This window comes from Egretta garzetta, unplaced genomic scaffold, assembly GCF_000687185.1.
Source record: "Egretta garzetta isolate BGI_Z169 unplaced genomic scaffold, ASM68718v1 scaffold18, whole genome shotgun sequence".
Lineage (NCBI taxonomy): Eukaryota > Metazoa > Chordata > Aves > Pelecaniformes > Ardeidae > Egretta > Egretta garzetta.
The window spans coordinates 1,813,338-1,837,485 of record NW_009260616.1 but is presented as its reverse complement, the minus strand read 5'-3'; positions in this window follow the sequence as shown (position 1 = coordinate 1,837,485).

Here is a 24,148-nt window from a genome sequence, read left to right as displayed (position 1 = left end):
AGTGCAAGACTATTGACAGCACCATTTGCTTCTAAAAACATTGTTTGGATTGCAAATTCATTTGATGCTGGAAGATGAACAAAATGCAAGGACTAGAAAGCCAAAATAATCCCTTTTCTCCTGTACAATGGAAAAGAACAAAAGGGGATCCAGGAACATTTTAGTTTGATATTCCAAATAATTCCTCATACAGTAGATATCTATGAGCAGAAAATAATATCTTGCTTAATAAGTTTTCTTGTTTACTAAAACAAAGAGAATCATGAATCTACAAAATTTAAAAATGGCAAATAAAGATTTTAAAATATTTTTAATGGAACTCCTTAGATAAATTTCATGGTAAACTCCATCATGCTTTATAGAAGTATCTTTCAAAATAGAAGTGCAGACAAATAATGAGCACTGTAAACAACTACTACTTTCTTCAGCAATTACAGTGCTGCACAATGGAGTTTTACTTCTGTATTCCTCTTCTGGTAAGAGAGCAGTCTATACATTCATCCCTATGAATGATTTACCTTCTACACCATTCATATCAATAAAGACTTTTTAAAGAGTGGGGGTGTCAGGGAGCAGCAGGAGCTGCTCTACGAAGGAGGATGAACAGGAGCCAAGGGTTCCTCCAGGACCGTGTTCTCACCGACAGGCACCACCCTGGATGACCCGAGCAGGCAAGCAGGGCAGAGTGGTCACAGCAGTGGATCCTACCAACAGTCCAGTGAAAAAGAGACGAATGTGAGATGATGAGTCAGGTCTAAGGTCAACTCAACCCAGGAAATTCAGCCAGCATCAGCTGGGGACAAGGCACAGATACATATAAAACACAGCTCAGCAAAAACTGCAGGCTGAGCTGTGATGGGGGCACCCAGTCCCACGTCTAGAGTGTGGGTGAGGGTCCCAGGTGAGGCTGGTTAGAAACACTAAGGCCTATAGGTGCCCTCAGGGCCTTGACACCATGACCCTCTTTTTTTTTTTTTTTAATACTAAATACACTGCTTCTGGGATGTACTTATAATGTAATTACTTTTTTTATATTTTGACAGACGTGTACAGCTGTGCTCTTCAAGTACTTAAAATTCTTATTAACATGGGTTTATTCATTTCAATAAGAGCAATACGCAATACCTCTTCATAAATAAATATGAAATTGGGTCATATTAGTTCAGTGACACTAGTTTATTTGTGCCTCAAAGCTTCCTATGCAAAATTAGCCAGAAAACATGAAGAATAAATCTTGTAGTGGTCTCCTAGGATCTATGTCTGGAAGGAGGTGGGTTTGTCCAGCCACCCGCTGCTGCAACAACGACTTAACTGCTGAGCCACACAATCTCCAGGAACCACAAAAAGTCCTGTGTTCTCTGAGGGCTCCTCTTTCTCTGCTTGCCATTTGTATTCACACACCTGCTTCCAGCAGCATGGCTCCATCCCTAAAGGCATTTCCCAGGCACAGTATGTTATTTTCATTGCTATGGCATGGAGAGCTTGAATTTAACACTGAGATTACTTTTATTTAAACACTGCACAACTCAAGCAGCAAGAGCTTGGCTTTGAATGCAGACCAGAGCCTCAGGCTTTGAAAATAGAAGACAAACTTCGTTCTCTATAGCTGCAACCCACTTTCTTGCTGAAAAATAGCAACTACTCCATGCAGAGCCTGTGCAGAAGTTGTGCAGCTTCACAAGGATAGTTTTTTATTGAGATGAGTCCCTGCATAGAGTAAGTCTTACTATTTCTGAGGTACTGAATAAACATGGTGACACAGTGCAAGGACAATTAGCTAAATTTAGAGCACAGATTCAAATCCCTTCACCTTACATTGCCGATTATGTCTATTTTAGGAGCATAGTTGCCACCAGAGAAAGACATTTCCACAAATAAATTAGAACACTCGTGGCCTGGAGGTGCTATTTTTTTTTCTACTGTCCACATATGAAGTCTAAGCAAATCTCATGATTTAAGTGGTCCATGCTAGGTGATTTCATCTGAGCCTAGAATAGTAACTGGTAGAAATATCACTTCTGCAACTCTTTCTTCTTTTCAAACCACGTGTGCCTGAGTTTAGAATAAGATCATCCATATTTTTCAATTGGATGAAAGTATAAATATTATTCTTTCCCTCATGTGGACTGCTCAGGAGTTTGTTTTCTGACCAACAAATGTTTCTGTATGCCTGGAAACAGTACTGGGAGGAGATGTGGCTCATGGGATAGGCATGGTTTTGTTAGCCTAGTCCTGCTGTGAATCCAACAGTTTGGAGGGATCTGAATTATCTTGGATTTATTCTTCATTTTATGTTCTCTCTGCAAGGGAGTACCAAAATGCATCATATTGCCCTGAAATAAAATTTTATTTTTTATTTTTTCTCCTAGGTGTGTAGTTTATCCAACAAACACTAATCTTCTTTGTTCTCTCTCGTAACTACTTAGCCCTTTTTGAGACTTTTTTCCCTATTTTGTTTCACAGCCATGTCCATCTTCATTTGATGTCTTCTGCTCTGTGGTCACCTTTCTGGAAGAGCACTTTTTCCTCTGTCACTCATCCATCTATTATTATATTTCCATCTTATCTCAGGAACCAGAATACATCCCTTTTTTGTGTTTGTTTTGGTATGCTTGCTTTTTAATTTTATGTCTAAGTGTTATTTATCTCACTGGATGTCTTTAAGGATTCAGTTGACACAGGGAAAACAAACATTTCATTATACAGTATTTTTAATACTAGTTGTGGATTACTTATATCAGACCAGTGCCTTTTAAACCAGTTAATCCCATATCCCTCAAGTCAAGAAGGTTTGCTGTTCTCTTGAGGAACTGATTTTGTCATTTTGCCATTATTATAAATGCACTGGCTGGTTGTTCAGTCAACATCTCCATTAGAGATACTGTTCTTCTTACAACCATTTCAAACCATAATTGGACCAGAAGCTGGCCCACTTACATTGTTTTGTTCAAGAACCTTTTAAAAACTCTCCCTATTCTGAATCCAGGTAAAAGACTGTCACGGCAATGGCTCGACAAAAGCTATTGCCTGCCCTGTCTTCCTTTCCCATTCCAAGGTAGTATTACTGCACACAAGTGCCATTCTGATACTTCATCTTTAATTTAGACTTCCCTAGAATTTGTCAGCTTAAGCCAGAGACTTAACACTATTTTTATGCAGCTTTTTTGTACTTAACGATAGACAATCCATTCTGCTGCAGAGCAGTAAACAAGCTCACTGCAAGATGCCAATTGGGAATCACAATGGGAAATAACTGATCTCCTGTGTGATATTAGCTAAAATGGTGTGTCCTACAGCCAACCTTGAGACTTGGTAAAACATTGTTTTGTGAGAGATTAACTCACACTTAATACAACCTGCAGCAAAACCCATATATTATCAGATAATACAGAGGGGGGTTTTAAATAATTTTATTTTATTGAGGGGCGATTAAAGCTAGTAATCATATATATTTGTTGGAAGAAGTCTGTGGATTTATAGTTTGCATGTGCACATACGTCTATGAAGTTAAAAGCAACTTTAAGTCCGACCTCCACTATTTTGTTGCCACTGATACTAGCATGGTACTGAGGGACTGTTGATTAGTTTTGAGACACGTAAGAAAATGTGAAGGATCAAGTTTACCTGTTTTCTCAGGTGGCTGTGAGCTGCTATAGTTCATGCCAAAACAAAAGAACTGTAAATCTGAAATAACTGGCAATGGGGGAGATGGTCTGATTATTTCAATGTAGAAAAATAGTCCAAAGCAACTAAAACATGCTGGTGATGTTTGCAAGCAATCTTAGTGAAACATTTTCATTACACAGTAGTAAGAATGAAAGAAAGAAAGTGTAGGAAAAGACAACTCTGTATTTCCATCTTTAGTTCCACTTGCCTCCTCTCCAAAAAAACCCCCCATGAGATCATAAAAACCCCTCAGATCTAAGTCTAACTGGGGTTCCTGTTCATTTGGTGGTGAAAAGGTATAAGGAAGAGAACTTTAAATTTAACGGCTAACAAACTAAGGATGATGCATCATCCTTGAGTTATTTTTAGCTTATTCAGGTCATGGAGAAGGTAAAACAAAGTGTGACAAAGGGAGAATGATATAAAAGGAAACCGTGACTCAGGTTGCCTGAAAAATACCTGTCTTCGTTTAAACAAATTAGATGGGGCCACGCGATTCACAATCTAATGTTTGTTCTTTTGTAAGCAGACAAGGAAAAGACTTGTTATTCTCAGTTGTTTCTTCTCAAAGTAATCCTGAATGTTACTGCACAAAGCATGGTTACGCTGGGTGTGAAAGGATACTCTAAGGTAAATCAAGGAACTCCAATGGGAGGAAAATAAGAATTATCAGCATTAGCAGTCCAGATCTCCCCCAGTGTCCTATTTCATACAATCAGGAGGTTGTAACTGGAGTTGTATCAGCTTACACCAGTCAGCATTATCGCATTTTCTCTTGCCACCCACTGGCTGAGAATTTCAGTCTTGTACTGTTCAAGTTGCTCTGCCACCTGTCAGTGTTATCTTGATAAGTACCTTGCCTTTCCTAGTTAAAATGCCTAGTAGGTTATGCATATGAAAAGCATTTCTGTTTCTTGTAAATGATCAGAGCACACATTATGTCCTGGGGTTATCAGAAAGCCCCTATGAATATGTCCAACTGTTCCCCAGCTCAGGTGATGCTTAAAGTTGCACAGTATGGGCTTCAGGTATTGCTGCTATTAAGTGCTTTTCTTTGACTGGGAAACTTTTATCAGAGAAAGCTATTATCTGCCTTACCTCCGGGACAACACCATAAAGCTGAAGATTCTTTGCTGCTATTTCTACAAAGTAGTTGCTACATTTTAGTTAGTTGTTCTTCCCTTTGTGCGTATGGAGACATATATATATATGGAAGTGAACGTTCCCCATTTCATTCTGCAAATTGAAAATTAACAATAGCAATTATCTCCATTTCTTGCTTAATTGCACTTACAGGCACAGATCCCTTTTTAAATAGCATATAAACAAAACATGCTATTTGAACGCTGATAATATATACCCCCAAAACTCACTGTTACTTGAGGGGGAAAAAATAACCCCAGAAATAATATTTCCATATGGCAAATTCATGCACAATATTGTCCCACAGTACAAACCAGGGACCTGACTCTTCTACTCTGCTTACTTTAGAGGCAACCTGCAGCATGTGTTTCAGGGTAGGTGGGATAGCGGCATCTGTTTAAGGGCAGTACAACCTCGACATGCCTGGAGAAGGGAACATGTCAGCACAGACAAGGAGGCCAGTATGTGGTGGAAAGCCTGTCTTCTCTTTTGGAATGTTGGAGCCATGGGGAAGCAGCACCTCCTCCTAGAAATGGCTTCGCTAAGAAAGGCTTCATGCTTGAGCTTCATGGTAATGGTGCAGCTCAGGACTCAGACGTGTTTCCAGGAGAGCTTAAAATGCAGTAAATGCTGACTAATTATGATAAGCTTATATTTTCTGTTTAGTGTCAGACATGATTCCCTGTGTTGTAACGTGGGTATTTTATAAGCATATCAAAATAACGATACTTCTAGCGTAATGCAATTTTGTCAGGCTGTACATGTAGACTAATGGGAGGCAAGTGGGACAGTTTGCCCCAGGGCCCATCACTTGGAAAGATTAGAAAGTCCAAACTTTTTACAGTAGAATATATCATTATATAGATAAGAGACATACAGAGAGCATATCTTTGTGTATAATGGAGGGAGTCAAAACTTTTGGCCTGGATCTCTTTGACCCTTTGTATCTTATTACCTTCACAGGAAAGCCTCAGCCAGGCACAAACATCTCCTCAAACTAGTCTCTTGAAAAAAGGCTATGTGGCTAGGTCCTATTAAAGCAAAGCAAAACAAAACAAAACAAAAAAACCCTCAGCCCAAAAACACATACAAAAAAATCCCCAAACCCAAAAACTACTTCACCTTTTTTCTATGTGTTGCACATTTGTAAGGGCAGAGCAAGGAAACACTGCTTAATTTCCATCACCTTGCTTCATCAGGAGGTAAAAGTGAATTCATTAACCTCTCCTGCATCTCCTATGCTGAAAAATGTATGCTTCAGAAGAAACAGCCTAAGGAGTTTATACTCTATGTCCCTAATTTCCTAAAATGTTAACAGTGAAGCCTAAAGCGATTTGGCTCATATTATAAAATTTTTTAAAGCTAGTCCAGGGCCTTAAGAGCAGCCCAGAGGGGACTCTCTAAAATAGGAATTTCTTGGCCAAAAATGCAAAGACTTACATTGTTCAAGTCAAGCAGTGTAGCAAAATGAGGTCAAATAATGATAAGCACTGTGTTATTGACCTTCCTGTGGTTTCTCTGTGCAAGCGTTGGATAGCGTAACACAGCTGATAATTACAGTTTGTACATATTGTACAGCTTTCCAATATCAATATGATTTTCTTTTTCTCTCAGATAAAGCTAGAATCAGCATGTTAAAGGTCATGTCCACCTTACATTTGAACATATCTGCAAATGTTTGCCCTTGTACAGGTTACAAGCCTTGTAATAGTGTGCTAGGTGGGGTTTTTTGTTTGTATTTTCCTCTTCATTGACTACAGGTCATACATCGCATAGAGGAGCTGGCTAAATTCAATCTGATATCCAATCCAACTTTGGTTTATTGCTACTGTCTGATTCAAAGAATTATCTAACCCATGTGTTGCTTTAGCATTGGACTTGCCTAGTAAATATGCTAGAACTTGTATTTTTTCTGAACACTTGGATGTGTATATGAAATACTTTGTACTTTTTTCTCGTCATTTGCACCCCAGCTGATTTGTCTTGCTTGAACTACAAAATAAAATGACACTAAAAAGCAGAGATGCAAACCCCCATTTGTCATCCTCAACAGCAAGAGGTGTTATTTCTTGCATGCAAAAATGCATAAAAGTTCTTATCAGGGAACAAACCAAGAAGCAAATGCCAAGAGCTGAATCATGTGAAATAAAAGTCTCTTACATTTTAAGCAGAGTGGATAGAAAAAAAAGACAAAAAATAAGACAGTGGAAAAATCCCAGAAAGGGGAGAAGTCAAGGCAATAGGCACATCTGATACGATCAGCAGCAGTCGTAGTACACTCATTATCTAACCAAGTATGTTTCACTGGAATCCCAAATCATTAGATGAGTAAATATTTTGCCTTTAGAAAAACTCTGAATGATCAGATAACAGGCACATGGCACGGTATAATTGTCTCATGCTTTAATCCTGGCTTGTTTCACTGCCTAGCTCAGGACAAATCACTTTTCACCCCTCACCATCTTCTAAGTGTGAATAATTATAGCTATCCTGCTTCACAAAGGTGGTATTAGGAACAATTTAATTGATGCCTGTGTAGTGCTTTAAGAAACTTGGGTGGGTAGATCAATGCTAAATTAGAGCAAGCAATTATATTCAGCCTGAGGGAGAGAAATCAATATCCATATGGCAAGGCAGGAGGAATACTTTCATGGGCCTGTTTTCAATCTCCCTTTCTCCACTCTCGCATCCCCATATTTTGTGTACTTCCTTGGAACTCGTTCTGGACAGCACTGGAAAGACGAGAGCAGAGTCAGACCTGATAAGCCCATACCTGTGAGGAACAATGGCCAAAATGCTCTGCGTAGGACTGGAAGAGAAAGTGAAGAACAAAAGTAGTTACAGCTGAAGCTCTTCCATACTGTGCACAGTATTTTGATTTCTCTGCTTTTACACAGACTTGGATTTTTATCAAGATTTACCTTTTAGGGAAATAATCTTATTACATTTCTAGAGGAAAACTGAAAATGCTGACATTGAGTTTTTGCATTTTATGGCAGAGTCTTCTTCTTTTCCTTCCTTTGGAATAATGACTGAAACTTTTATTTAGTTACTGTCTCCATAAAATTATTTCTTAAATGAAGTGAGGTATGACATCAACCTTCAAAATCAATTCACTGATTTTACCTTAGAGGTAAAAAAAAAAGTTTCTAAAGGTGAATTTTATGCTTAAATATATTAATTCAACTAACAAATATTTTCAAAATATTAGACCTATCTCAAAGCAAAACTGAAACATAAAAACATTGAAATATGTTTCTCAAGTATCTTTCTGATATGCAATATGGGTAAAGACCCTGACAAATTTTATGGAAAAAAACACTATTTGCAAAAGGGAAAAACTATATTAAAAAGGTTATAATTAAATTTGTTTTCATTCACAGGACCCAGATTTTAATTTTGCTGTGATCTCTGTACCACGCCAAAGGGTTCAGAGAACTGTTTTAGCCGGCAGGTGAGGACTGTTCTGATGATGGTGTGAGTTACAGCAAATGCAGTGATCCATAGTTATTAGAACAATTCCTTTGCGCAAAGGGGAGATGTTGGCAGCTGGGATTACGTTAGGTTAGCCCTGAAGCTTCAGACCACCTTCACTTCTCAGATCCAGTGCCAGAATTAAAAAGCAACTCAGATTTGGGCTTGGAGAGTGGAGCGTATTAATACCGACAGATGTCTTCCTGAAGAAAGCGTATACACAGGTGTACGCGTGTGTTGCACTTCATGCTCCTGGGAACCACTAGAGAGCCTTTCAAGTCAAGACTGGATTAGAATTGAACACTGGCCCTTTTTTTCTCGTGTTTATTGCTAATGAAATGCATGTTTTGCAAACTTGGTTCAAAAGCACATTGAATTCCACAAGTTAAAAAGGCTGTGTCCTTTCACAAAAATGTGCTTCTACCTGAAATCTTCCTCTTTGCTGTTACTGATGATCCTGTTGCTGGTTTTTGGGACTTGCAATTAAAAGTTAAGTGAAAGTTTTTGTTTATTTTGCAGTAGAATTCTTAAATATTTATGAAGGACCTTAAGTCTAGCTCGCCTTGAGGAAATATAGATGAATTAATAATTTATGTGGTTGTTTTGCAGAAAATTAAAGGTTGAGAACAAGTGTTTAAAAATTAAATCATCCACAATCTAAGATAGCAGATGTTATTTTGTTAAAATCTTGCAAACAACAAAGTACAATGAGGTGTTATCTTCTCCTTGGTCCAACTGAAATCTTAACGATTCATTACAACTGAGCAGATTCTAAAGCCTGAGGCTAGCTAATGTCAGAATAATGAAGAGGAACTTCAATTATGTAGCCTAGATTTTTTTATATTTGTTTTTGTTCTGTTTTATTGCCTGCAGTGAGAAAGACTCTGTATCTCTATATCACATAGTGATTTGTAAGATGTTACACTCCCACAAAAATTACTGTATATTTCATTAGTAATCCTACAATGGAATCCCCTGCAACTAAAATGTGTGTTAATAATAATAATAATAATAATAATAATAATAATAATAATAGTGATATTTTAGATGGAAAGATATTCTGCAATTACATAGCTTCATAACTCAATGATTTGTACTTTTTTTCCCAGCATAACTTTTTTTTTTCTTCTTTTTTCTCAATGGCAGTTGTCTCTAACTCTCACTTAGTCTAGACATCACAGCTAGCCAGTTTCTGGTCAGCATCATAAGTCAATAGAGTAGGAAAGATGGCTTTCAGACAGGGTCTATAATGGGTTTCCTTCTTGGCTTTGATGAGCTGCCCTGACAATACAGTTCCAAATCCTGCTTTTATATATTTAAATGCCTTCCATGATGAAATCTATTTAGAGAAGTTCTAAACAAATTGTCTTGCTGGAAGTAAGGCCGGGCATGAAGTCTTTTGGAGCTATATTTTTACAATAAAATTCTCTTTATAACTTCAGTATCTATGTCCTAAACACAGTCTGATGATTAGTTCTGCTTCTGGATCCATTTCCAGTGCAAATCTTCTACTAACATCAATGCAAAATCCTCACCAAAAAAAAAAAAAGACATGGTACCAGAACTTGGACAAAGATCCATTCTATGAATATGAATCCTAAGAGGTCTGTAACTGCAGAACTTTAAACCAGGATCCAAAGAAACCATACGTTAATTTCTCCTCTCATTTTCTTGCCTGTTTGACTGTGACTTCAACTGCATGTATAAAACTTGGTCATTTTGGCAATGTAAAGATATGAGCACATTCATCTGTAACCACAACTGCAAATATAAAAGAGATTTTTTTACCCTTCAAACAGATCTGTGTAGCAGAGCAGATGAGAGAATTTTGTGCTTAGATTCCATCTAATAAGAACCCAAAGGATTTCACTGCTATTAAAAATGTAAGTTAAGCAGAGACATCTTCAATTTAAATAAAAAGTATGTGTAGGAAAAATATAGTCATAAAGGGGTGCTCTTTCAAGATACTATGTGAGGATTTAGCAATGTGAGTCCCAAGATGTGAATAAAGACAGAACAGCTAAAAACTTGTACATTCCTTGATAATATAATTCAGCTCAGCAGTTCAGCATTTTCTGCTCAGAGAAAGCCAAGTATTGGCAATTCATCTACACTGATGCTAAATTATCGTTGGTATAGATATATAAGACTGTAATTGCACAGTAATAATAAATGAGAAACTTTCACAAAACTACAAACATAACAGTTCATAGACTCAGTCTGTTCCGTTTTCCTTCTAAATATTCATCTTCAACCAGCATTGCAAAAATCAATCTTTTTTTCTTGGTTTTTTTTCCTTTTCTACATATGAGTTTCTGTTTATGAGATTGACTATTCCTAGTGATTTCAGAGGAAGCTAGGTTTGTCTAGCACACATATCTTAATAAAATGACAGCACTCTGAATAAACTGGAGTGCTTGAAAGTAGAATCACTTTTCTAAATATTAAATGTAAGCGACATAATGAGCATTGATTTGATAGCATTAGAAGCTTGCATCTCCTGACTTTCTCTAGATGTGCATTTCCACATATGTAATTTTTCCTTTTTTTAATGTTCTTTCTACTGAGAAAATTAATCTCACATTCCCATGCTGGGGTTATTTTCATCATTTATTGTGTCAGTGTTATTCAACACAGTCAAAACATAAATCTAGTGCCTAGTTTTTAAGGGTCCATTACGAGCTGCCAACCATTTTGTTCTCCTTTTCCAGATACAAAATACAACTTAAGAATGTGATCAAGTTCTAAAAGTTCCCCGCGTGCTGCAGAGCATTGCCATGAAAAGTAGTAGTACTGCGAATAAAAAATACTAGAAATGTTCGGATTTTGAAGCAGATGGTTTGATTTGCTGTGAGATATGGTTGAAAACCACAGTTATAGCACACAAAAAACCTCAGGGGTCTGAAATTTGTTCTTGTTTACTAGTGGTTGAGAGGGGAGAGGAAAGAGAGCCTTCTGGAATCTGTCATGGAACAGAGGAGACAATAGCACACCTCAAAATGTCTGGCAACTCACTGGTTGGAGAACATGCCTCACATCTTGAAGTTCAAGGGTCAGATCTTTACTCAGATCTTTACTCAAAATAAGCTGAAATTAAAATCTCCACCTTCCTTTTTCCTGATAAAATTTCTATGAAGACTTTCTATAAAATACTTTAGTAGCAATGAAATATTATCTCATAACAAGGAAAAAATAATTTTGGACCAACATTGTTAAATACTGCGTTGCCAAGTACTATAAAACTTTATGCAGTTGTGCCTCTAAACCAGAGTAAATTTAAAATTCTTTAAATGTCTGAAGCTCTGTTGAGTTCAGTAAAAGAAAACCCCTTTTAATTCAATGGAAGTTCTGCCCCAAAGGATCTAAGAAAAACTGTCAAGCTTTAAATGAAAATAACTTATACTTGTGTTTCTCAAAAACCTCCTTTTATCTAGAAACTAAAAGTAAGATATAAAAATGTTTTGAGAAGTTGATAATGTATCTGACACTTCTTCCAATTTCCAAATGATCTGGAATTCACAAACAGCTGGTTTGCATAATATCTACAAGCATTGCAGATTAGATGCAAGCTATCACTTTCAACAGGACCAGCCAATCTGAAAGTGCGTTCTCCTTTACATTTTAGCAGTCATGTCTCATTACACAGCTAATGTTCTATTACTCTGTCTAATGTAACATGACATGACTGGTAAAATTTCAGGAAGCAGACAATTTTTCATATTAGAAACCCACTCTTCCTCTCTCTGAACTGGTTGTCGATTCCATTTTGAATGCACCAAACTGTAATCTTGCCTAAATCACCTATATGGGAGAGCTAGCTAACGTAGCAACTATCTTACTACCAGAGGAATGAAAAGCCAAGCTTGAACAGCTTGGCATGTCACTAAAAAAAAAAAGAAAAAAAGCGTGACATATGATATTTGTTTCTTTGAAATCACTTTGAAAGCCTGTCATGGTTGAATATAAGCCTTTTCTCTTCTGTTTATGTATTCTACTACCCACACATACAAAATATAATTGGGTTGTACTTTTTTAATTAAGAAAAACATCACATAGATAGGTATTAAGGAAAATACATTGCAAAGTTTGATTCTTTTTTGGAAGCTAAGTACTAAGAGTTGAGAGCAGATGGAAATATCTTAGTCCTGCACATGTGACATGTATATAGTCCTTAGACAAATGCAATTCCCTTTAACTTTGGCAAGTGATCTGTTTCAGTAAAGATTTTGAACCGTAATGAACAAATACTTCTTTGGCACGTCTATCTGGAGTATGAGACAGGCTGTGTCCTAACCTGAAAGGCAGCTACAGCAGAATTCTCAGGTGGATTGGTTTGACTCTACGTGTTGTCTTCAGCAGGGCTAAGACAGTAATAAGCTGCTATTTCAGTCTTAAGATTGCAGACCACTACACAGACTTAGGTCTATGAGATTTTCAGTTGTCTGAATAGCCTCTGTTCTATGTGAGGCTTGCATCTAGAGAAAAAAAAAACAAAAAACTTTCTGCCTGAACCTACTGAGGTTTGATATAAGAAAAGTTTAAATGAGACACAGTGAATCTCATGATGGTCTTTACTTAACGAACATGGGAAAATAACCAGTTTCACCTAGAATATTTCTAATGCCAACAACCATTACTTAAGGCTTCAGGACATTTTCATGATCTCAAAAGTGACTGGGTCTGACTAAATCACTGACAATAATAGGAAGAGGATTACAGAATCAGTAATAAAATTTAGGCTGCTAAGGAGTACCAACAGTCTTACAAGAGTGGGTTCTCCCAAGTTTGTGGCAATCATATGTTTGGCTAGATCTCAGAAGTGCTAGTGCCTCTAGCCAGTGGCACCAACACCCCTACTTTGCACATTGCTGGAAACAAAAACTGTTCATACAATCATTTAGCAAAGCCCTATTGCATAAAAAAATGGCCGTTGCAAAAACAAATTTCTGCTCTATTCTGATGTCAAGTGCTTCTTGCTTTCTCTATTTTTTTTCTGTCAGTCAATCAGTGTCTTTGGAGACAAATTCCCTGTCTTGGCAGTAGTTGGGTTAAGTATTAATTGGGTGAAGGTATTTTATGTGATAGAACTCATTTGGGTTTTGATGCATCAAAGCTGCACAATCATGAAGGAGGGCTCTAACAGCTGTTTCTTTTTCTACTGAGATTTTGGAAAACTTCTGAAATTTATAAGAGGAAAAATAATGAAATTAATTCTTTTCACTCAATGACTTCAGATACATATTTAGTATTTTTGAAAGCCATAATAGTCTTTTTCTTAATTTAAGTATACGTAAACTATATACAGCATATTTACACCTGGCACCAGGAAATCATTAGAAATACTGCATTTTTTTATAGAAAATTTGTTGAAAAAATAAATTTTGTTGTGTGGAACTCTTGTAAAGACAGGCTATTTTTCCATTTACAAAGAAGACATTTTTATGTTGCAATACCGAATTCTCTAAATATATAGTACTGTAAAACCCAGAGCATTACAGACTTTCCTAAACTGTCAAGTTAAGTACATTGTGCTTAAGCAAAATTATTACTTGTTTATATTTTATTGAGGTAAGAAAAATAATAAGTGGTTTAATCTGCAGAATAAATCTCCTACATGTAAATATATTTTTTTTCAGTTGAAAGGCCATTTTGAAAGACTGACATTAAAGACTACTGCTAGATTTTACCCCAGTGTAACTAAACCAGTTTTTATTGCAAACTTTTTGCTTAGGAAGGATACACACTTACACTATATATGTTTTTCATACTTAAAGAATAAAAAGAAATGGTGAAGCAAGAGTGACAGAACTTAGTTTTTGTTAGTCATACTGCTAATGAAAAAAAAAGGAAAAGAGAGAGCACTATACATTAAATATCTGATATAGCAATGACTAAAGCTTTCTTTACATAACCACTAAGACATATTCAGATTTTTTTATATGTCTGAAAATTGTAGACTGGAACCCTTCAAACATATATTGGCACTCCAGCTGTTTTTTTCTGACTGACCTAATTTTTCTCTTTCTCAGCTTTCTCTAGATTTATTATTATTATTATTATTATTATGTTCTCCAATTTTTAAAAATAATGTATGAAAATTAAATGTCTGAATGTCAGAATCCAGCTATTTGAATATTTCATGTTCTTTTTATTTCATTCTCACCTCATACCATTAATACGCACTTAGAATACAGTATTTCCTATACAACATACCTACCTTGCAGAGCAGCCTCTAAGACCATAGACAGGTCCTTGAGACATTTATTCTTGGACAACTAATTCCTTACAAATGACCACAAGGTGACTTTACATAAACAGAGGCAGTAAATACTGTGATGTTCTTAAAACAAAGTGGTTCTTATGAAAGCTTCCAGGCGTTTTTGCTTACCAGCATGACCTTATAAGGAGCTTTAAAAAAAAAAAAAAGGTGGAAGGACCATAAAAAAGTCATTTAGCTTAACTGTTGCCCAAAGCAAAATTAGCTATGCCTAAAAAATTCCTGGCAATTATTTCTCTACACTGCTCTCCACATTTCCAATGAAAAAGATTCCTTAACCTCCGCAAGAAATCTCTGTCCCTTTTTAACCACCAAAACTACACTTTTGATCTCATGGGCTGTAAGTCTTGTAAGGGGATCGTTCCAAGCAGAAGAGAAAAAGAAAAGGAAAGTTGTCTTTTGAAAAGGTGTGTTTAGAAGAATGAAAAGCATTAGCGCAAGCTGCTATCTGCTGTGGACTTCACCAGGAGAAACAGTATTTTCTTCTTCTGAAAGGCAGTTATTTACCATTCTGAGGGGGGCAATTTTTACATTCTGCTTTCCTCCAGGAATATTGTCCCCAAAATAGTCCATATTTTCAGCAGTCATCTCTTTTTCTAAGTCTCAGATTTACTAGCTTCCTAGCTATACATATATATGTGTGTGTCTATACATATATATATATACTCACATTCCAATCCCACACGTATTTTAACTCTATGAAAGAACATATCCTTGAGATCATGTCAGCGTGCCAGCTGAACTGGTATCTTTTTTTCTTTGTTGCCAGGACTATTACAATGAAATTGTCTCCACTTGTGATCTCATATTATAAAGATTCCCGAAGCTCTGACAACTCAAGGCACTATGATATGCTCCTCTTACACTGTTAAAGCAGACATAGGGAGCAGAGTTCTCTGTAGAGCATAAGTAAAGATTTATAGACATGATGAAAGAACACTTTCCCTGCTGCCTTCTTAAAATAATTATGACTTTCCATGAATCTCTTTCTAAATCAAGTGCAGAATGACAAAAGCGTAAGGAAACAAGCCACGAAAAATACCATTTATAATAAGCTTTAGTGGATTTTTCAGTAGCTTATCACATCTTTGGGTGAAAACTGTATATAATTATTTCATGAAGACATATGTGCCTTAATATGAAAAATAAGTATTTATTGTGCCTGCCACTATGTTTCAAAAACTCGCTTTCTGCCTTGGTTTTTATGTTACTATAATATTTTCATATGATACTACTAAATATTGAAGGAGTGAACAGATGAAGTGAGACATACATGACAGAAAACAAACATAATAGTTTGAATGATTCTAACCATCATGAAGAAATATTCTTATTTAGAAAAACATAGTACCTCTGAAATGGAAGCAGCCCTTAATTTTTAAGAGGCCATTGCTGCTCTTCATTCAGGTGGCAAGAGAGGCAACTCTGATTTGTCTGATCTGGCAGCAGCAGCTATGTGGGGTTAGGTAGCTGCTGTGTGTTTGAGGGTATCAGTGACTTTCCACACCGCCGTTTCTGCCTAAGCCTAAGATATCTTACTGTAGCAGTACATGCTGCTGAATTAATAACCTTCATTCTTTGTGTTAATTACACAGAATAAACCCATTCAAGATTAGTTGTTAACTTGTCAAGAAACAGTTGGGACAAAACCGCCCGTCTGTTACGTGGACTCTAAATGTAGAATTTCTCTCTCAGGTGCTCTCTGACGGCCTCTCTCAGCTGAACAGTGCCTTGACGGGCTGTAAAACCATCCTCACGTCTGGCTGTTCGAGTGCTTCAGCTCACCCACTCAGGCCCTCACCCTGCTGGCAAGGTTCCCCCTCAGCCTCACAAGCACCGCACAACACACACAACCCCCTCATAACAACAGGGTTACTTCATTTGGGGAAGGGCACCCCGTTTGTAAGATGTCGCCAGCAACCCTTTCAGCGAGCAGACTTCATTCACAGCCTTTCCTGACTGACTGTTTCCCTTGTAGCTGACGTCTCCCTGGCTGCCGAGGCGATGTCTGCTGTGTGGCTCCACACAGGTAGGTAGGCTGGGTTACCCCATTCCCCTTGGGTTTATAACCCCAACTTTTTAGACCTGCAAACACTGGCAGAGCTTCGAATGCTGTTTACGGTTTCGTGGCATGAACCCGATCCCTGCGTTTTAAGGAGAGATTGCTAAATCCATTCAGATAGCCTCCCTCTGTTATGTAGTAGTACATTCAGCTAACATACTCAGATCCAGTGAAGACCACTAAATGGAAGCACTAAAAGATGGTCTGGACACACAAAAGAAGTTAATAAGAACTAGTGATCTAAAGGATTTGTGTTATTAAATTGCATTAAACCAAAAGATATCAATTTGTGTGATGACTTCAAAGAAAATGATAACATAAATGCAAAAGGTTTATGAACTACAAAGGGTCAGCACTCAAAACAAAAGATCTTATAGCAGACAGATATAACAAAGCACTTTAAATAAAAGACCCTGAACAGTAAAATACAAAAAGGTTGGTTTCTGCCAAGAAACAGAAATATCTGCTGGAAGAAAATATTTACTTCAGACCCATTAGGTTGTCTTATTTTGTGTAGCCAGACCTTCCACACTCTGGTAAACTTCTGTGCCAGCAGCTCTTGGTGGATGTGCTGGTTTTTGGCTGGGGTAGAGGTAATTTCCTTCATAGCAGCTAGGATGGGGCTATGTTTTGGATTTGTGCTGGAAACAGTGTTGATAACACAGGGATGTTTTCATTATTGCTGAGCAGCGCTTGCACAGAGTCAATGCCTTTTCTGCTCCTCACCCCACCCCACCAGCGAGCAGGCTGGGGGGGCCGAAGAAGATGGGAGGTGGCACAGCCAGGACAGCTGACCCCAATTGACAAAAGGGCTATTCCATGCCATATGACATCATGCTCAGCATATGAAGCTGGGGGAAGAAGAAGAAAGGGGTGGGACCCGCAAAGTTATGGCATTTTTTCTTCCCAAGTAACCGTTACGTGTGATGGAGCCCTGCTTTCCCAGAGATGGCTGAGCACCTGCCTGCCCATGGGAAGTGGTAAATGAATTCCTTGCTTTGCTTTGCTTCCGTGCATAGGTTTTGCTTTACTTATTGAACTGTCTTTGTCTCAACCCACTAATTTTCTCACTTTTACTCTTCCAATTCTCTCCCCCATCCCACCGGGGAGGAGTGAGCAAGTGGCTGCATGGGGCTTAGTTGCCAGCTGGGGTTAAACCATGACGGTGGACGGTAAGGCTTTCTAACAGCTTGATTCTTTGAGATAAAGTAATTTTATTCTTTAAAATAAAACATTTCTGATGTTTGTGTACTTGCAAGACAGGCATCCAGGTAGTTCTTTAAACTGTGTATAATCTTGTACATGCAAGGAATGAAAAAAAAAAAGGTTTTAAATAGCACTTGGTTTGCAAGTGCTGTGATACAGAAATTTCATTTAAACTAACTATATTACAAAGTAGTAGTGGCATACGAAGATTAAAATTATTGAGATTCTTTAATCTAGAGAAGACAAAGCAGAGGGAAGGAGCATGATGGAAAAAAAAATGCCCCAGCAACAGACTTCAGATAGAAATGAGACTGTTAGCAAGACCTGTGAACACATCCCATTTAGATCAGGGCAGCAGTGAAAGTTGTGCTCATACAGCTGTGATGTTGCCACTGCAGTACAGCTTCTTCTTTCCTGTCAGGGAAGCGGAATATAAGAAATAGCCAGAAATAATCTGCAAGAGTAAAAATGCCTCAACCTGGGGCAAAAATTCTCCAGTAAAAATAATAGGTCAGTAATGTTGCCCTGCACCCTAGCAAAATTTCTCTATACAAACAATGGGCAAATAACTGGTCTTATATTCAGTGAGCTCACTTACCCACAAGTAGGTATGGTTTTTGAAGTCCCAGTACTCCTTACAGAAATCTTTACTTAGACAAAGAAGAAAACCAAGCAAGCAAGCAACCAACTGCCAGATTTTGTTTTCTTATTCTCTGATATATAAAGAAAAGCAAAAAAAAAATGGAAACATAAGGAGATGTTGTCATGCAGAGGTACACAAACTGCAGATGAGTACATTTGTTTTATTTTCTATTTAGTTTTTTTCAAGACTGCATTTATTTTGAAGTCCACAGAGATCTAGGTTTGCTGGATTATGTATGGTAATTTTCACTTCCTCTTGGACTTAAACACTATAAAAATTGTATCATGCTCAACAAAATCAAACAAGAACATGTTTTAATTAATAATACTAACCATGTTTTGACTATTGAAATCTTGCCTATTTTGACTCTATTAGGCTTGCTGATAAAAGATAGATGTCAAATAACTGTAACTGCATATAGCCTGAAAAAATTATGCTTCTTTTTTTGCTAGAATTTATTAATACAAAGCTGTTTATAGAGATGTTTTTACTGAATGAGAAATGCTAATGACTATCACTTTCCTTTTAAACAAGTTACATGGTAAATTATGAAGTTTCATAGTAAGCTTCCAGACAAGGAGTTAAAATTAACAAAGTTGAATTCATGTCCATTTTACTTTCATCATATTCAGTGAAGATTTGAATTAGATATATTTTACTATATATAAATATGATTGCATATTGTATATGTATATAGAGAGAACTATGAATAATCTGTATATATTATAAACAGAGTCAATATAATTATATACTATTATATTACACAGAACATATTATTGTTTTATTGTTATATGAGGTATGGATATTTCAGTGTACCAATCTCTAATTTGTAATGACAGCAACAAGTTCAATCCTACAGGATAGAAGAAAAGCTCAAGACAAAGTCTTTATGTAATTTTTCCACTGCTACCTTTAAGAAGAAGAAAATACTCTTTTTTCAATGAGTTCAAACACTGCAGAGGCTTGCTTTTAAAGTGTAGGCCTCCAGTACCCCTTTAACACTTTACTCAGCAATACACAGTACCTTTTCTCTTGTGCTCCATATTACATTCACAACACATGACACATGGCTTTTGTGTAATTAAATGTGTTACTCTTGACACTCATACAGAAGACATTCACGTTTTAATGGGAAGCACTGTGTAGATGAAAAAAAAGAGACCTATTTGTCATCCTTCATTATGCCAATTCACCATAATAAATTAACAGAGAAGAAATATTCTCCATATTTCCACTGTGCATTCTATAGCTCTTCCCCTTCAGTGTGTTAAGAGACCAATCTCTTTAGGGAAATAGTGCAGGAGTACTTAAAAGCACTTTGCAATCTGGTGTCTGAATTACATTCTTGTAAACTCTGTCTGGCATTGGACTAATATCTGATTTTGCTCTGACAAGAATAAGCAAAACTTAGGCCTGCTAAAATGCTTATTTAGGCTGAATATGAGAACATTTGTTTCTCTGTGGGAAATACACATATAAAGCTACAAAAGAGAGCCTCAGCTATGGGAAAAAAAAAAATCTTCAAGACTCGGTAATGCTGGCAGTTCATGCAGCTGTGTACAAAAGAAATTATACAACATACATGAATGTTTTAATAATCCATTTCAAACTCTATGCAATATATATGATCAGTCACAAAAGAAATACTGATGTATGAATTATGTTGACAGAAAATGTAATGGAAATGGGTAAGAAACAACATATACCCTACATTATATGAAAAGTGTGTTCTGACATCCATAATTAATTGGTAAAAAGATCTTATGGGAACATTGTATAATCACTGCCCACCATAGTGATCCTACTTACAAGACTTCAGAGACTATTTATGAAATTATTACATATTCTAGATGAATCTTGGTTAGGTTAGGTCATGAAATTCATCTTTTCCCTGACTCCTCTCTCTCCTGTTAAAATAGGAGAGCTGGTTTGATTTGGTCACTTTTTCAAAGAGTGACTTACTTATCACTACTGGTTGATCTTGATTCCACTGCAATCAGTGAAAGAATCACTCTTGGATTTTAGTGAAAGACCATGGGTTCACTTAACTCATTGAAAATTTCAGTTCAAGAGGTGAGTTTTCAGAAAGCTACAGTCATACACAGATAGAGAACTAGAAAGGACTGCCTTGATTTCATAAAACCCCTACATATCATATAGTATTTAACCTTTCTAGAATCAAAATCATAAGCTTTGATGTGCTTGAATATCAAAGCAGCCACAGATAGTTTTGGTGTTTTGTGGTTTGTTTGTTTGGGTTTTTTTAATACAACTGAAAAAGCATTTTCATTGCAATAAAAACAATATGAAAACTGTCCCTCCTCTCTTTAAGAACTATTATGAAGTTTATATTTCTTTGACAATGTAACTTTTTTCCCGGGAAATGTAGTGCATTTTTCTATCTAATCATCGGATAGGTATATTTGATACAGTAGCACTTGAGGTGTTATTAGTAAATCTGGAAAAAATATTAGAATTAATAGAGAAATTGTAAGATTGGCAAAGGTGTATTTTTAGGAACAACAGCACACATGTTTCAGACAGTAATATCAAGGTGGTGCCTAGTCAAGTTCCTCAGAACATGATCTTGGAACTCATCTGGTTTTTGGTTTTCAATCTGGCACAGTTTTAGATTCATAATGATAAAGTTTGTCGATGCCACGAATGTGGAAGGTAGGATGGAGGAGATCAGAACTGAATACCAAGAGATCTCAATGAACAGAAATAGGACTAGATTTAAATGCAATGTCATGCATGTGGAGCTAATAATAAAAAGTTCTCTGGTATGCTGGAGGCTTATCAGCTGGAAATGTTTTGTAGGAAAGGGAAGTGATAGTCAGTCTCCAAATGAATGAACTGCCAGTATAATGGAGCATAAAAATGGTAAATGGAAACTGAAAATGTGTTGCAGAAGGTGAATCCATGAGCGAGAGGCAAGCACTGGTACCATTACACAAGGGAAAAAGAAGAGGTGCAGAGAAGGCTATGGAAGAAAACAGAAGGGGCCCGATTTTCAGCATGAGCCTGAAACTGTTTTTCTGGTAGGAAAATATATGTAGAAAAATGAAGCAGAGAGGGAGGTGACTGAGGACCATAAATACATGAGTGGGTAAATAAAAGAAAGAAGAACAAGCTTATTAAATGATAATTCTGAAGCAAAAAACATTCTAGATGGACATAAACATATTGAGATGGAAATGAAAAAGGCTTCTAGCCATTTCACCAAGCAAATATTACAGTGGCTTTCCAGTTAGATAACATAGGAATAAAGTTTTTAAAAGAGAACTAGTTAGATCTAACCCCATTATGAATGGGATTATTTGTCATATGCCTGAGCCAGGAGCGAAATGGGATATATGACACATGTCCCTTCCATTCTCACCAGCAAGGTTCCAGGGTGTCTGTGCTTCTAAATTACTCTAAAAGGGTAATAAGTGGTTCTGTAATACCTAAGTGTATAGAGACTGAACCCATGTATTTAATGATGTGTGCCTCTTAAGGGAAAATTGAACAATACCAAAAATCAGATTACCAAAGTTGGACTTGAAAGATTACGGTAAATTTGTACACCGGCTTCTAAATACGGCATCTAGAAGGACTATGTACACGTTATGTCACCTGCAATGCAGGTGCCACTTGTCTATTTCTGCCAGCTACCTGTATCATGAAATGTAAATTTACTAAGCATGTGATGCTGAGTGTTTGGATTTGTTACAAAAAAAATCTGTTAAATATGGAAGTAAATGTAAACAGTCACGCTCACAGGCAGCTCTTGAAATACATTATTCAACACATACTTGTATATATTTACTGGGTTTTTTCCATAAACCTAGAGTCTGAGTTAAAGAAATTCAGCTGCTTCCATTGTCCAGAGTGTGTTGTGGATTGACAGTCCAAGGGGGAAAACACATCAGCAAGGAGAGGGTGCTGAGATGTGCATGATGAATTTTCTGAGTTCTGTAGAGAAGAGCTGAGGGCCCAGCTCTGCAGATTCTCTCCAGTGTGATTGAGATCTGTGGATTCAAATAGGCTTGTGGCTCAAAGTTCGGAGCAGCAGTCTGCAGTATGGCTCCAACAGAACTAGCAAACTTAGAAACCTGCTGGTGGTTACAGAAACAGTGGAAAAAAACAGCGTCCCTGGCTTTATTCCCCATAGGCCTGACCTTAACTAGACTGGTTTTGGATCACAGATGAATCAGGTGATTGCCTATCTTGGTCTAGCAAAGCAATTCCTGACCAACAAGGTCCTAGCCAACAAGAGATCAATTCAGAGGAAATATTCACTTGTTGATTCTTACAAAACTTCCCACAGATAAAAGTCCCCCACCGGTGCACTGTAGCAGAGAAAAAGGAGCTCCCTATTATATATCAATCAGTCCTTCTAAAGCTAAAGGTTTTTGTTTTTCAGGTTCAGTGGAAAATGAATATGAAAATAACTGTAACACTTTATGTCCTGTTGAAATTCTCTGAAGATACAATTTAGCAAAATAATTTTCTTGTTGTGGACAGTAAAGGAAGAAATGGTCATATTCCTCTTTTTCTTCAGTGCTTGGTCCGAATCAGAAAACAGGAAAAGTTATCCTGGCATCGCTGCTTTTAGAAAACTTGGAGAGACAAGGAAAGGCTTCCGGTCCCCAGCAATTTTAAGCAATTTCCCTCTCCTCTAGCTCTGCTTGGATCCTTTCTCCCCCTATAAGTGCAATATTTTAACTGCTCAAAGTAATGAGATGGCAGTACCAAAAGTGAAGTGGGCTGTTGACTTCAAAGCTGGAACTTTTCCAGGTGCTTCTAGACAGTAGACAAACTTTTCCAGTTTGGCTCCAAAATAAACATTCAGCAAACTTTTAAGTAGCAGATTATTCTGGGATTTAGAGTTTCACTATGCTAGAAGAATTAATACTCAGTTATGACCTAAGTCTAAAGCACAGGTGGGTTCCAGTTTAGCTTGGCCATGGATTGTGAAGATATTTTTTGTTTCTGCAGGACCTCTCCTCATCAGCACACAGGATGACTCATCTCTGGGGATAAAGTGGGACGTGTCTTATAACAGTGCTGTCCTCTGTTTTCTCTCTGACTTTTTTGTTTAAATTTTTAGAATGTATACAGTGAAAGAAGCTTCAGTATGCATTTCAATGAATGTTTCATTCTTAAACCATTTGAATAGCGACATGAAGAGAGGGATACTACCCCCTTGCATTGCTGCGAAGTTCCAGCGGTAAGATGGAAAAACCACCAAAACAGAACTGTTCGCATATTTTGCACAAGTTATGAGCATTTCATTTTTGGATGCCCTACTTAAAAGCCTGGGTTTCATTTGTAGAAGTGCTCACCTCTCAGCTGAAGTGAGCACACAATAGCCTTTCAAAAAGTAAAATGCTAATTCCTAGATAATTTACATTTACATTCAAAATTGGTGGATACTCTTGCTTTAATTTGTTATGTCTCAGTTCTCATCTCTATAATGAGAATGATGGAAGCACTGTAAAAGTAAATTAATATTCATTTGTGAAGTATGCAGATGCCATATTGACTGGTATCAGAGAAAACCCTCTGAAGATCAACAACCCCATGCAGTGCTACAGGCTCGGGGAAGAGTGGCTGGAAAGCTGCCTGGTGGAAAAGGACCTGGGGGTACTGGTTGACAGCCAGCTGAATATGAGCCAGCAGTGTGCCCAGG